Consider the following 16243-nt stretch of genomic DNA (forward strand, 5'->3'; position numbering starts at 1 on the left):
AACAACCTACAGATGGGAGAAAATATCTGCAAATCATATATCTGATAAGCAATTTAGAATATAGAAAGAAACTGTACAGCTCAGTAATACAGAGAAAATCCAAATTTTAAAAAATGGGTCCAAGAATGATGGACTGAAAACAGAACTGGCTGAAGATTGCATAAAAAGCAATTAGATCCCCAGATTTGCTTCCCAACCCTGAACTCCCTTGCTCCCAACCTCAGGAGAAAACCAGAGACTTATTTTGGTGAGAAGGATCAAAAGACTGTGGATATGGAACTCCAGGCATAACTGAAGGCAAGAATAAGGCTCTGAAACCGAAAATAGAGGAGTTTTCAGGAAAAGCTTCCTGGATTTCCAGAATACTGACAATGAGGTTTATACCCTAAGCAGGATATTAGGAGATCTCTCCTGGGAAAAACTGACCAGCCCAGGAGGAAATTTGATGTACTTTCTCAAAATACAGTCAAGTTTTTGCTTCATCACCCTAAGTGGAGTCCCACTAGTCAGCAAGCCCTTCTCCTCCTACAGAGCTTCTAATCATAGATCAGCTTTTTAGTAACTCACTCTTAAACGTATAAAAATAAGATCATCAGATATTTGAGGGAAATCTCTACTCTGAACAATTATACACAAAACCCTACACACTTAAACTTCACACCTATACACAATAACCCAACTATAATTAATATGCTTAAAGACCTAAGATAAAATATTAAGAAGATGAAAGAAGAAGATGCTATAAAAAGGAACATTAAATAAATAAGAAAGAACCTATAAAAGTTCAAAAAAAGGTGGAGAGAAAAGAAATTTTTAAAACTTCAATAGAAGTCTTAGAGGATAAAGATAAGGAGATCTCCCAGAAAGTTAAATTGAGAAGATAAAGGGGTGGAAAACAGAGAGAAAAGAAAACTAGAGGGTTAGCTCATAACGTCCAAACTTTAATTACTCAGAATTCCATGAGAGAACAGAGAAAAAGGAAAAAAGAAGATACTATCAAAGAAATAACAAGAGAAATTTTCCAAATGCAAAGGTCACGATTTAGCAGACTGAAAGGATTGTTTGACATATGACAGAAGATATATAGCAAGTCATCAGAGAAAGAACGTACTTTTCCATAAATTATCTTGGCACACATGGATATCCACAGGTGAAAAAAATAAAATTCTATCTCTCTCATACACTATATTCAAAAACCAATTCCATTACCAGATGGGCTAGGCAGAAACCCTAACAGGTAAACATCATATATTCTTAGGATAGATATGTTTGGGGCAAAAGAGATGAGAAAAGAATTCCAGTCAGAGGAAAGAACGGAAGCAAAACAAGCAAGTGCAGGTCCTGACTGGATATCAATACATGGTTCTCTTCAGCCAACAGGGGGAAAGTGAGGGAATGCAGTGTAAAATAAGGTTGGAAACAGATTCTCTGACCTTCAAACCTAATCCCAGTCTTCATCTTTGCCTCCTGGCTAAAGCAGCCAAGGTTCTGTTTGTCCTTTCCTGATGGTTGCCGTGTTTTGTCCTGGTAGATTGCTTAAAGGATTTGAAAACCAACCTGTTCAGACCTGTCTGCAAAAGCTTATGGAGGTAAAGTAGTGAAAGGTCTGTATGAACACCAAATTTGTCTCCTTCTTAAGACTGCACAAGGGAACATTTAATATCCTAAAACCTCAATTAAACTGGTTTCATAACTACTTTTCCAAGTGGAGTTTTACCCAAATTTATACTTCAAAGGCATTTACAGAACTTGTGAGGAAAAAAAGTGGTATTTCAGGTGTCGAATATACTATCAAATCCTGAATGCCATTACTTGATAGAGGAAATAATTTTGTGAGAGTAGAAACACTGCCTGGAAAAACACCAGGGTAAAAAATTTATCAATATTATCAATACTTTTTTTCAGAACAAATAAAATGAACAAAGATCTCTCAAGATAAATTTTTGAATAGGTGAAAAGACACTAATAAATAATATTAGGAATAAAAATATATGATGCTTCAAAGATTAAAAAGATAGTACGTGGGCAAAGAGCAACTTTATGTGATACATTTGAAAACTCAGATAAAATGGACAGATCTCTAGAAAAAAGTATCATTTACCAAAACTTACTTAGGAAGAGACAAGAAATGCAAACAGTCATATAACCACAAAGGAAATTGAATCAGAAGTTAAAAATCTTCCTACCTAGAAACCAAGTCCAGTCAGTGGGGCTAGCAATTTCCAATGAATAGTCAAGGAAGAAACAAGTCTGCAGACATTCAAGGAAAAAACTCCAATCTCACACAAACAGTGTATAGAAGTGTAGGGATATCCCTAGCTCACTTCATTAGGTTAGTGTATCTTTGATACACAATCCAATGAAGCATGAGAACAAAGTTGCAACTCAGTCTTGCTCATGAACACAGAGACAAAAATTAGAATATTGACGAACATAACCCAGAAGTGTGTGTGTATTTTAAGATAATACATTGATTGATCCCAGGAGTACAAGTCTGATTTTACATAAGAAATCACTTAATATGTATCATAACATTAACTGACGAAAAGAGAAGACATATAATCGTATCAATAGAAATAGAAAAAGCAATTGATAAAATTCCCCATCCTTTTCTAAATTAAACGAAAATAAATTAGAAATTAAAAAGGACTCCCTCAAACAGACAAAGGGTAGCTACAGAAAAACCACAGCTAGCATCAGATTTAATTGTGAAGTATTTAAAGCATTCCCTCTGAGCTTAAGAAAAAGCAAGGCTATCTTCTAGCATCATTTGTATAGTATTATATTGGAGGGTTTAGCCAGTAATCCGGCAAGAAAAAGTAACAAAAAGTATGATGATCAAAAAAAAAAAGAAAACTGTCATTATTTGTGGATATAATGTGTATTAGAAATCCAAAAGAAACTGCAGATAAATTACTAAAATTAATAAGAAAATTCAGCACAGTTGCAAAATTTAAAACTCAATATACAAAAATAAATTTCAACAAACATAAATTAAAGTTTTAAAATTTATCTACAGTAACATCAAAATTATAAAATATCTAGGAATAAAGATAACAAAACTGTTCAAGAACTTTTTGAAGAAAATTATAAAACTCTATTGAAAGACAAAGAAAACCTAAGTAAACCTAAATATATACATTACATACATGGATGAAAAGGCTTAATACCATAGAAATACTAATTATTCTCAAACTGGTGATTTTAAAGACATTCCCAACAAAATCAAAGTGCTAACAGGCACTTTGTGGTACTTGACAAGCTAATTAAAAAATTTATATGGAAGAGCAAAGGGCCAAGAAGAAGAAAAGATATTTATTTTATCACATCCTCAGAATTATTATAAAGCCATGATAATTAAGACAGAGGGTCTTGTCATTGTATACTCAAATGAAACAGAACAGAAAGTTTAAAAACAGGTCTACTCATATGTAAAACTTTGATATATGACAGAAGGTATATAGCAGGTCATTAGAGAAAGAATGTACTTTTCAATAAATTATCTTGTCACACTTGGGTATACACAGATGAAAAAATAAAATTTTATCCTTCTTGCACACTGTGTTCAAAAACTAGTTTCATTAAATTATTCTCGGATGAGAAAGGCAAAACTAACAACAGAGGAAAATGTCTTCATAACCTCCAAATAGGGAAGGATTTCTTAAAACACACAAAGCATAAAGGAAAATTTAAATTAAACTGTTTCATTCAAAAGGAATAAAAAAATTACAAGAAAATACTCAACCTGGGAAAAGAGTCTTTTTGACACTCAAAACCGACAAAAGATTTAGTATCCAGAATAAGTTTTAAAAAATAAAAAACATAAACAAAAAGTTCTCCTTTACAAATCAATTGACAAGAAAGAAAGAAAATAATTCAATAAAAGGGCAACATTTTGAACAAGAACTTAACAGATGAATAATCATAAAAGGAAATAAACTTTGGAAAAGATGCTCAACTTTATTAGAAATGATGAAGTGTAAATTCAAACTATAGTGAGATAGCAAATATCACATACCCACAATGGAAATTAAAGTCCGGCAGCATTACACGCTTATGAGGATGTGGGAAAAGATGGATTTTATACAGTTAATAGAAACGTCCACAGTTGCTACAACCACTTTAGGACATAATTTTTTATTTTCTAATAAAATTGAAAATACGCATACCCCATGACCCAGGAATTCCACTTCTGGAAATCCTTGCATCAAGAGAAATACCCTCAAATGTACACGGTTAGTACTGTTTATAATTTCAGCAAATTCTGTGTAACCCAAATGCCTATCCACAATTGGATAGATGATAAATAAGTAAGTTGTGTGTTACTGCAATGGATTACTATGGACTGGTGAAATTTAGTGAATTTCTGCTACACAAAAACAACATGACTTAAAAAAAAACAATTTGATAAAAATATGTATGGAGTGATTCCATTCATTTAAAACCAATCTGTTGTTTAGAGATTCAAGGAAAAGGTAATGCTATTATGAAAAGAAATGAAGTTATGCTGGGTTATAGTTATTTGAGAAAGGAAACAGGACACAGAAAAGAAAAGAACACATAAGAAACTTCTACCTTCTTGGTCATGTTCTGTTTCTTGCCTGGACAGTGGATAAGTAGATGTTCACTGTATATAATCGTTACACCTTACACATATTCCATAAATATTTTTGCATTTACTGAACATCTCAGTTTTAAAATTCTTAAAAATTGTTGAAGTATATCAAGCAGAATAATAACTTTTCAACCTTCTGCAGTAGCACCACCTGGGAGAGTCTATGCCCTGGTCCAAGAATTCAACCAGCTGAGGCTGGTGACTGCCAAAACCCCAAACGCATACATGGATGCATCTAACCATTTTAGCCTGTCACACTCAGTCACCTCAGCTAATTTCTCATGTTGCAATTTTTCTTTTGCCAATCCATCTCCCAATTATAAATTTAACATCCCATATAGATTTGCCCACAGGGAGAGAGGGTATTAATCAACAGACATGAGTCACCGGAAAGCTTGATAGCTCCACTCCTCACCGTAATTTAAAGCTGGCATTCTGGCTGTTATTTCAAGTTCTACAAGCATCCTCAGGGACAATCTATGCCTGTCAAAGAGAAGATGGAAAGATGAATCATTCCAAGGACAAGTGCAGGGAGAAGCTGAGAAGGAGGCAGAGAAGCAGAAGGGAGGAAGGTGTCACCCAAGCCACACTTCAGATGCAATCACAAGAGACTTTATTATAGGGGCACTTAAACGGGTTGCAGGCTGAAACTTAAGTGTTTACAAAGCCAATATATAATTTATAAAGTAATAAGTGCCACTGTGGAAGACAGCATTCTGTAGTGGAAAGAGCAAAGTTTTCAGAGTCAAATTTGACTCACATATTGACTTCCTCACTCATGAGGTCTCCACATATTCTCCTGTAAACAAAGTTAACAATACTGGTGATGATTAAAGACAATATACTGCAGCTCTTCTCAAAGGAAGGCAGCTTGGTAAAATGGAGGTGTTTCAGTTTTGATGTGCCAGACCGCATACTGATTCCAGCTTCACCACCTTCTGGTTATTTAGTTTGCAACACTCATTTTTCTCATCTATAAAACAGGGTATGAGACCTCTCTAAGTCATGAGATTTAGAGATAATAAGCCCACTATTGGCACTTAGGAAGTGTTCAACACAGCCTATGTAATATTATTGTTTCTGGATGTTGATTTGCTATTAAAAAAAAGGAAGATCAGAGATGGCTAGGAAATGGAGCCAGAGAGACTCGGGACAAGGAAGAGGTATAGTTATAGGCACAGGCCATCGCATGAGCTAAGGCAGAGAAAGAGTAGCAGTCATTGGCTCTAAGGGGCCGCGTATTGTAAAGTCAGGAGGAAGTGGGCATCAGCGACCCAGACATGGAGACTTCTACCTGAGGACAGATCTCTACTCACTGGAAAGAAGGGTAGGAAGAAGCTTTGCTGCCAGTCAGTCCTAGAGAAACTTGAGTAGCAGAAGGGTGACCAGGATAAAAACTCTGACCCAGGTGTAGTTGGAAGTCAGCCAAGATGGAGACATAGATGGTGGACCTGTGGCATAAACCAAAGTATTAAATCACATAGTCAAAGCAAAAGGTCGCAAGATCAGTGTAAAGCTGATAGATGCAGAGCTGGCTCTAGCTTCTTAAATGTTCCAACCAGGCTAAAGTAATCATTCTCTCCTCTGGGAAAGGAATGTTCAGGAGCTCTGTGCTGACTTGGGGTATAATGTCTGGGGAATTCATGCTGGCAAGGGTGCTTAATCTGGGGCTGCAGTACATACAGCAGGGGGAAACGTTCTGTGAGGCAGCACGCTGGACAAAACCTAGATGCGGCCAGCCACACCAGCCAGAACAGGGCCAGGCAGAGTCCTAGGCATTAGGATGGAAAGCAGGTTTAAAAAGCTGTGCTAGCAAAGGTTTCTACAGATGGCATTTTATAGGATGTGTGGGGGCTTGAAATAACACGTGGATGGGAACAATCAAAGTCACAGAATTTGTTTGCCACCACTGTGCAGATGTCTACAAGTCTCAGTTGCAAAGATGAGGGGGCTTTATCTGCAAGAAGCCAACCACACCCCATTTTCAGAATGGCAAAAGTTGGCAATAAGGGCCCCCAGCAGAGCTGATGCCCATAGCATGCCCCAGTCACAAACCCACACTCCTTGGCCTGAGCCAGTTCTTTACTAGTTCTTAAGAATGACAGAGCAAAATGTTATCCACAGTGATGTCTGCCCCTGAGTATGCTGGATGCAAGTTTGGTCTTTGAAAAATAAAAATCAATTTCCTGAAAGAACTCTGTACAAAAGAGTGTGTCATTTCAAAGTACTGTGAAGAGTTCTATACGTATTGTTGACTTGGAAAATAATTTTGAAGGGAATACAATTGTATTCCTTGAATGGGAAACGAATCCAATTTCAGAATTAACTTTCGAGATCGTTTTTCTTCCTAGTTTACCTCTCACTGAGGACCTCAGAAACGTTCTAATATGGCAACTATTTGCTTGCAGCTGCTTAGGTTTACTCTATCGCTTTAATTTCAGCACATTCATTATGATCTGAGATGCAGTTTATCGCTTGGCTTAAATATGATTCCCTACTCGGGGCTCCAAAGAGTGCTTTGATTTTACGTTTGGTAGGACCAGTAGTTCTTTCCTCTAATCATTCGTAATCGCTTTAATTAATCATCAGAATTGCCCCCCAAAAAATCACCTGGATGCTTCTGAGCATTAATAACAAAAGTCTGCTTTTTCTAAATACCCTGCAACTTGAGAAGTAAGAAATCCCCTCACATTCTACCTCCCACACCAGGGAGTTTATTCCATCTCAAGTTAGAGTGGGGAGAAACTCTTGGGGGAAGTAACTGGATTTTCTAATCCCAGTATAAAAGGTTTAATGTCTTGGTGCAAAACTCAAGCCTTTTAGTTAGTAATAATGGTCTGTGGTTCTTCTATTCACCATTTCCTTTACCTGGTTAAATATTCAAATTATTCTAAAATGACCTTTTATTTCACCACATATGACATCTCTAAGCCACAAGATTCAGAAGTCAAGTCATCATAATTGTCAATTCTGGTGTTGGGTTTTCTCTAGTACTTTGGAAAAATATCCTTATGTCCTTCCTTTGTTCTGGCTTAGGCATAAGTTTAAATATCCTTCCATTAAAAAATCTGTTTCCACCATCTTCAGCCTCTGCGGCCATTCAAAATCCTGACATTTCTCTCAATACTCCTTGGGCTTCAAACTTAAACTAGCTCCAAGCCTATTTTAAAGAATTGTATTTTTGTTTATATATGAGGAAAATAAAAATGCCTTCTTAAAAAAAGTAAACATACGGGAGCTGTGTTCTAATGAGTAGCGGGATTTCTCTCTTTTATTTGGGAAGACTTGTTTCTGGGTATTACTGTTATTCTGTGAAAGAACTCCCTGTGGGCTAGTCTGGAAGAAAGAGGCTGAGAAAAAGTAGGAGCTGACTTGTGTTGCATCATAAAGTTACAGGGATTCTTGACTTGTCCTTGGCAACTAGAGGGGAAGGAAGTATTAGGGACCCCAGGAAATGTGAGGAAGTGGGAAAGTAGGAAAATGGGAAAGTGGGAAATTGAAGACCCCAGTAACTGAGGCATTTGCAGCTGAAGAGAAAGATGTCTTCTGATGGATTCCCCTGTGTAGAGATTGGCCAAGTTCTTTAGGAAAAGTGTTAGTCTCTTCATCTGTGCTGTAATCCTTCTGTTATCCCCAAGTCTTTATTAAAACTCATGACAATAGCATCTGTGTGGTAGAGCTGCCTTGGGGAATGAAGGAAAGGGCGGCTTATGCACATTTGGAGCAAAGATGATGAAAAGAAGATCAGGCAGCAAGAGTGGAGACAAGACATGCATGAGTGACCAAGGCAAAGCCAGAAGGAATTCTGAGGCACAGATGACAAAGAACAACCAGAATAATGTGCACTTCTCCCATCCTAGGAGCCTCACAAGTACTAAACAAGGAAATGAACTATCCAAAGCTACATGGCAAGAGAATGTAGCTGAGATCAGACATGCACCCAGAATACAAGAAGACTCAGAGATGAATTATGTATATAAATTATGTATAACACACAAATCTCTTCTTTCCTCTCTAAAAAGTCAGTATCTTTTCACTTTCTGATGATATTTATGTGGGAAACATTCCTTGCCATGCTTCTTATGGTTTACTCTCTTCAATCAAAAGCAAACTCATCCAAAGGAATTGGTTATTATCTGCCAGTCCAACTCATGAAAGGCTTGTTTCGTTCGACACTGACAAAAGAACCTTGTTCTGCTTTACACCTTCTGGCGCTATCTAGACATTCCTATGAGGGGAGAACAGAGCTGAACTATGTTGGCTTCTTGCTGCTCCATTAGCCACAGTTCTCCTTCCCTTATTCCTTTCAGAATTGGAAGTAAGGAGACAAAGTTATGACTCTCCATATCCATATGACATAAAATGAGGCTGAACTCAGGAAACGCCGTAACTCCCACCTCACAGACACTGGGTTCTTTGCTGGTAAGTCCAGACTCAGCTTCTAGGTTCTTATCAGCACCAGACACCCAGCAGTGACTATGAGTGATTTAGAACAGGCATGGGAGATGTACTGAACTCCTCCTGTGCCCTGTCTCTTCCTTGCAGCTCACCTTTTACTCCAGACATTGCTGCAGCCAATGCCTCTGCTCACAGATGTTTCCTGATAGTCCCTCACATTAGTTTCACCATTTATCTCTTACTTTCTCATCTGTGGTTTGTTCTTCCACCACCTTGAAAGACACTTTGGTAATCTGTCACACTACCTCACATGTGCAGACTGGAAGCACAAGGTGGGTTAATACCCAGAGGGCAACTACTGACCAATGGGGAATGCAAGCGAGTTGATTAGTGCCAAGTGCCCCCTTTCCCATCTTCTGGGTGGTCCACTCTGAGGCACAGTCTACACTGCTTGTCAGTGTTCCAGTTGCCCAGAGCAGTGACCAACTCAAGAACACCCCCTAAAACCAGCTCTCCTTCCATCCCTCCTTTATTCCCCACTGCCTTCCATTCCTGTTTCTTGGGACCACTTCCCAAAATGAACTATCTGCATACAAGCCCTTGCTTTTTGAGGGGAAAACCATGCTAAGCAAACTATACCTTAGTGAAGCAACAGTCAGCTCTTAAATAAAATAATTTGATGTTTATTTTATTGTTCTTCTTTTACAGTTTCTCCCCCAAGAAATCCAGAAAGGATTTAAATTTAAACATATGGCATGACAAATAGTCCTTGACACCTCTTCATTGCCTGACATAAAATGTTGTCATGTGGATCAATTTAACTGCTAATTAATTTGTTTCATTTGCATTTCAAAAAATAATCCATAGATGTTTGAAATATTTGCACTTGGTATTGACTCTCACAAATTAAAGTAAACAGAACTTTCCACTTATCGTTTAATTTTACTTTAGACTTGGCTTAATATTTATTCCTATATAGTTTGTTGAATTATTTTTATACTTGGCACTTGTTTTTATGGATTATATGACATGGTTTTGATAGAACCTGATGTCAAGTTTACTGGAGTTCCTGCCCTCCTGGAAATTCTGGCTGTTAATGCATGTCCTGTCCTCATTATACTTTAAAACAAAAAGAAAAGACCTGAGATGCTTGAGGACAATCAAGACTTGGGATTTATTCTTTGCGCCTGCTGCCTGGTTTCTGGAATTCCGTGAAAATGGGATCTGGAGAGTCAAAACTAAGTAATTATGACATATCTCAGCTGTCAGTTGTGATGAGGATGGTGTAAATAGGTAACAAGTATCTCTAACATTCCGAGTCTGGATGTGAGAATATTGCCCCTTTCCACCTGGCCAGTGAAGGGAAGTCTTTATACCTGTTTCATCACTCCACATATATTCGCTCTCATATTTATCATTCAGCAGCAGTCACCACTCCTGTCCTACTGCTGTACTTAGAAGGAAATATTTTCAGTGTGGTGCTGATACCGCCTGCCTGGAGAGCTGGCCATCACAATCTTTCACCTACTTAGAGTGCTGCAGTGGGGACAGTGTATGAAGTGGTGGTTTGTTTCTCAGGGCCACACAAAAAATTCACCTTTTATCATCTTTAAGCATTTGTTTTATCTTTGTACTTTTCTGTTTTCTTTTTTTCTTTTTACTTTTGCTGAGATCTAATTGACATACAGCATTGTGTAAGTTTAAGGTGTACAGCATAACGATTTGACTTAATATACATCATGAATAACACACAATTAGTTTAGTGAACATCCATCATCTCATATAGACACAAAACAAAAGAAAAAGAAAACAGTATTTTTTCCTTATGATGAGAACCCTTAGGGTTTACACTCTTAACAACTTTCATATGTAACCCACAGCAGTGTTAATTATATTTATCATGTTGTACATTACATCCCTAGTACTTCTTTATTTTATAACTAGAATTTTGTACCTTCTGACTACCTTCATCCAATTCCACCTCCCCCCACCCCCTGCCTCTAGTAACCACAAATGAGCACCTTCGTCCTTTTTTCATGCTATTAAAGGGTCCTCTCCAATCACTTCGGTATTGTAGCCACTATGAAAAGCAGCGTGATGTCTCCCCAAAAAATTAAAAATAAGGGGGGAGGGTATAGCTCAAGTGCTAGAGAGAATGCTTAGCATGCACAAGGTCCTGGGTTCAATCCCCAGTACCTCCTCTAAAAATGAATAAACAGATAAGCCTAATTACTCCCATGTCAAAAATAAATGAATAAATAAATATTAAAAATAGAACTACCATATGATCCAGTAATTCCACTTCTAGATATTTATTCAGAGAAAATGAAAACACAAATTCTAAAGATACATGCACGTCTATGTTCATCGCAACATTATTTACAATAGCCAAGATATGAAAGCAACCTAAGTGTCTAATGATAGATGAATGGATAAGAAGATGTGAGATATATATGTATATTGTATAAAAGCCATAAAAGAGTGAAATACTGCGACTTGCGACAACATGAATGGACCTAGAGGATATCATGCTAAGTGAAATACGTCAGACAGAGAAAGAGAGATACCGTATGATTTCACTTAAGAGTTCTAACACTGTATAACTTGTCTTATCTCTTATAATGTAAAATAACTTTTACACTGTTCCAAAAGCAAAGGGAGAAGCCCCTTCAAGAAAGTAGTCTGTGATAACTTGTGATAATTAAACTCCTGACTTTGGATGAGTGAGGTAGGAAGAGCACAGGAATCCAATAGATGTTACCTGGTTCCACTTTGAGAAAGGCTATTCTGAGCCAACAAGCAGTGATGATTACAAGGTTGAATCAGCGAGAAGCAGGCCAAGGTGCCCTCTAAAATGAAGTAAGGAGCAATTAACGGTCTTAGGAAATTTTTATAAGACTACTCTTTATTTAGGTATGAAAAAGAGTTAAGGCCAAAACTGGACCATAGTTGTGAAAGTCTTCAGGCAGCTTAGAAATGAGGAAAACAGAAGTGTTTCCCTAGAAAGGAAAGCATATGCGTGTGTGTATGTGTCTATATATATTATATATATATATATATATATATATATATGTATATGTAAGTGAAGTATATCTGTAAGTGAAGTAGATGTTAAGTAAAATAATTGACATTTAGCTTATTTATAGCCTTTAATCTAAATTCCATTATTGGATTCTTCTTCACTACCATCTAAAGAGTTATATTAAAAAAAAATACTTGCACCAATATTTATAATGGTGAAAAGTTAGAAACCATCTGAACAACACATTATATGTTTATTGGTTAAATATATTATAATCTACCAATTCAGTTAAACATTTTGCAGCCATAAAAGTAAAGATTATGAAGACCACGTAGCAACAACATCGAAGACATTTATGATATCGTGTCAAAAGGCAAGGCTTCTCAACTCAGTGCTATTGCCATTTTGGGTTGGATCATCGCTGTTTTGGGTGAGGGGCCATTTCATGTGTCATAAGATTCTCAGCAGCATCCCTGTTTACACTCACTAGATGCCAAGTAGCACCACCACCCAAGCTGACAATTAAAAATGTCTCTAGACATTGCTGAAAGTCACAGGCTGTAAGCGGTGTGTGGAAAAAGTGCCTGAGGTTGAGAACTACTGTTAAAGGGGAAAATCAAACCACAAAACTGCTTCTATGCTATGATTAAATCTTAGTGAAATTAAGTACAAGTCTAGATCAGAACAAAGATTAAACACAAAAATTGGAGCATTGATTTACTAAGGTGGGGGATTCTGAATGATTTTTTAAAATAAATTCTCAATAAATAAAAATTTGTAAGGAAAAAATATCAGAATTGGAGTAACAGAATATTACAATTGTATTATTTTTGCCATAACAATGAATGGTTTGAGTAAAGTATATGTGAGTCAGTTGTTTTCTTACCTCCAGTCCCAGTATAGTCTACCCATTGGACTACAGTCACCTGGGACAAACTTCATGATTCACCTTCTAACAGTTTCCCACTCTCAGAGTTATGATAACTGAAACAGGGTTAGCTTCATATCTCTTGTTTTTCTCAGTGATGGAAAGTCAGTGTATTAGTTTGCTAGAGCTACCTTAACAAGTGCCACAGAGTAGGGGGATTAAGCAAATTTATTGTCTTGTAGTTTGGGAGACCAGAAGTTCAAAACCAACATGTTGGCAGAGGTGGCTCCTTCTGAGGGCTATGAGTGAAGTCAATTCCAAACATCTCTCCTTGGCTTATAGGTGGCCCTCTTCATGTTCGTATGTTTTTCTCCCTATAACTTCACATTGTTTTCTGTCTTCTGATTTTTCCCTTTTTATAAGGATACCAGTCATACTGGATTAGAGTTCACCCTGAAGATCCCGTTTTAGCTTGATTATTACCTCTATAAAGACCCCATCTCCAAATAAGGGCACATTCTGAAGTAATGGGGAGGTTGAGACTTCCACGTATGAATTTGGAAGGGCGCAATTCAACTTTCTGAACAGTCAGATTCTCAACATAAGTAGAAGGAGCTCTTCCCAACTGTACACAAAGCCCTAAAAAATCTGTCCTGCTCTTCGCATATTTCTTAAAAATGGACACACTTCTTCCCCTGCCTGCCCCAATCCCTAATGGAGTATCATGGTTTGGGAAGCCACTCTTACTGATGAGAATGTGTGATAATTTTGAGTTTATTTCAGCAAAGGAGGAACCACTGCTCTTGGGTAATGTTTTAATAACCTAGATAATAAATATTTTATATGCTATCAAAGTGAGATTTTTTTTCTCCATATATCAACTACATGTAGATGAAAAGCTGAAAATAATGTTCCTTTTATGGCTTAAGAACAAAGTGGAAAACTTACATGCAATGGCCACAGGATGGATTTATTTCCATTAAATGGAATTCTCTGCAGTTTCAATTTCATGCAAAGAATTCTAAGAGTTTAAAAATGCTACTCATCAGAGTCCTGCTTATTTGATGTGCAGTGAAGGAACCAGTCATGAATTCCAGCTTAGTTTCCAATCTTAAAAGGATTTAAGGAAAGAGGTGTTTTCAGCTCTAAGTCTTACAACTTAACCATATTCTAGAATTAGATCAAACAGAAGACATAAACTAATCTTTCTGCAGATTATATGGACCCAGACTCAAAAGTTGACGTTAAATTAAGGCCATTTCACAGACATCTAGTGCACATTTTTAATAACTTGAACATAAGCAATTATCTTATTAAGTAGTATTGGGACCTTTCACAAATAATTTGAATGTCAGAAGTGGACCTAAATGCCTATGTTCATCTATGTTCTTCCTATATCAACCTGGTGAAAACCCAGATTCAAAATTTAACCCCTTCCTAGATTTCCACAAGAATACCAATGACTTCAAGTATGTATTTGGGTTTTGTACACACACTGAAGATCCAGGGATCACAGCACAGCCTTCTGCCAGTCCCTTTCCTCCTACTCTCTTTTCTTGCTTTCCTTTTATGTTTTCTCCTCTCTGTACCCCTCCTCAAGCCCAACCATCCCTTCAGCAACAATGCCAGCCAGCCCTTCCTCTCAGTTCATGCATAGCATCATAGCATGTATTATAGTGTTTCAAATTATTTCTTCATGTAAATGCAGTGCTTTTCCTAAGAAAAAGAAGAATAAACTTTTCTCTATTTCATTACACACTGGCCATGGGTAACTTACTTAACCTTTCTAAATCTAAGGGAATAGAGTGAAATTCCCACCCAAACATGAATTTGTATATAACATGATTGGCACTGACTTCCATCCTCTGATTAGCCCCTTCTGAATCAGAGAAAACTAAAGTTTGAGTGGGAGGAAAAAAGGGCAAAACCAGAAGGAGAAACAATAAACAATCTCAAACTGGCCAATTAAATGCATAACTTCAAAACTCCAAACTTCAGCAGGTTCTGGGTAGTGTGGATGGCACACTTGGACCCTAGAACATGCTGCATTTCATTAATTATGCAATAAAGTGACTTCATACTTTACACAACTTCATTTTCAGACCTCACGTATCATGTTACGGGGGCAGTTTATATGAATATGAAATTATTTTTTTAAGCCCTGTAACATGTATTAGACTCTCAAAATAATCACATTTAACAGTGGAAAAGAAATCTCACACTTGTGAAGAAAGTAAGGGACTTAACACAATAACAAGAGTTGGGACTCCTACTAGTTCTTCTGATGGCAACTAGACTGATTCTTCCTGGACAGCATGCTTCCTTCCCCAGAAGACTTCAACAAGACTAGATAACAGTAACTCATTTTTCCTCCAACACACTTATTTGGATTGATATTCAGTTAATTATCTCATGTTTCACCTGGCCTGCGTCCACATGTTTTAGAAACTGTGGGTCCATGCCTTCCTATTGGTGGCAAGCTGGGTCTAAAACAACCTGGCAGTTTTGTGAAGTCAATCAAGCAAGCAATCATTTCAGTTAAATAAATAGGATGGGTAATTTTCTGTCACAACTGCCCCCTCTCCCTGGTGAAATTTTTACTCCCTCCTGGTATAAAGAAGTTGGCAATAACAGTGAGATTGAAAGTGATGAAAAACTGGCCCCGTAGCAATTCACTGGCTAAGATGCGTAAGAGTAACCACAGTGAGAAGAAGAATAGCAAGAGATCCCATTTACTGAGCGCTTACTATACTTCAGGCATTATGCTGAACACATCATTATTTAACCTTAATTAGAAACGTTTTAAATCTATTTTTGTCTTTTTCACTAGAAATGAAAAATTTCGCATTGATGATAAAATAGCTAACTTAAAAAAAAAAAGGAAACTCTAGGCTTTGATGCCTACAACCTGATCTAATGGGTAGATGTGAACAATTATGATTAAAGTTCACAGTATTGCTGTCATGTAGAAGAACAAGAACTATAAGAAATGATCATGCTATCTGATTTCATATTTGCTTCTTAAATAGACATTGCAACATCTGTTTTTTCCATTCATCTACCCTGCAGGTGTAAGTTAATGTTTTTTACCTGGTTCTCTGTATTGGCTACTTCTCATATGACAGAAAGTACTCATATGCTTTATGGGAAACCCTTGTTCAAAGCCAGGAGCAAGCTTCACCATGATAATCTACTGTGATCTGGCTATGTTGATGGCATTACTGTCTCTACGCTCCCACAAGCAACTTCAACCTCTCTTGCAGACAAGTAGAGATACTGGAGCAGTTTCAGTCGTAAAGCCCCTGTAGCACAGTTCTTTGATGAGGCTGTCTATATTTGA

The 16243-nt window shown here is 37.1% G+C and overlaps 1 protein-coding gene across 6 annotated transcripts in view; it reads right to left on the reverse strand.

Annotated features, from left to right (window-relative positions):
- The window catches only part of DYNC1I1 (dynein cytoplasmic 1 intermediate chain 1), a 435553-nt gene that overhangs the window by 375963 nt on the left and 43347 nt on the right, over positions 1–16243 (reverse strand). For 3 of the 6 annotated variants that reach the window (XM_072964952.1, XM_072964958.1, XM_072964951.1), the window contains exons 2-3: positions 5932–6066; positions 5031–5098 (exon numbers count right to left, since the gene is read on the reverse strand). The exons of 2 other annotated variants lie outside the window; for them this stretch is intronic. The gene's annotated coding sequence lies outside the window, so the exon portion shown is untranslated. The remainder of the gene's footprint in view (positions 1–5030; positions 5099–5931; positions 6067–16243) is intronic. One more of the 6 variants, XM_072964953.1, reaches the window with a different exon arrangement.

This window comes from Vicugna pacos, chromosome 7, assembly GCF_048564905.1.
Source record: "Vicugna pacos chromosome 7, VicPac4, whole genome shotgun sequence".
NCBI lineage: Eukaryota > Metazoa > Chordata > Mammalia > Artiodactyla > Camelidae > Vicugna > Vicugna pacos.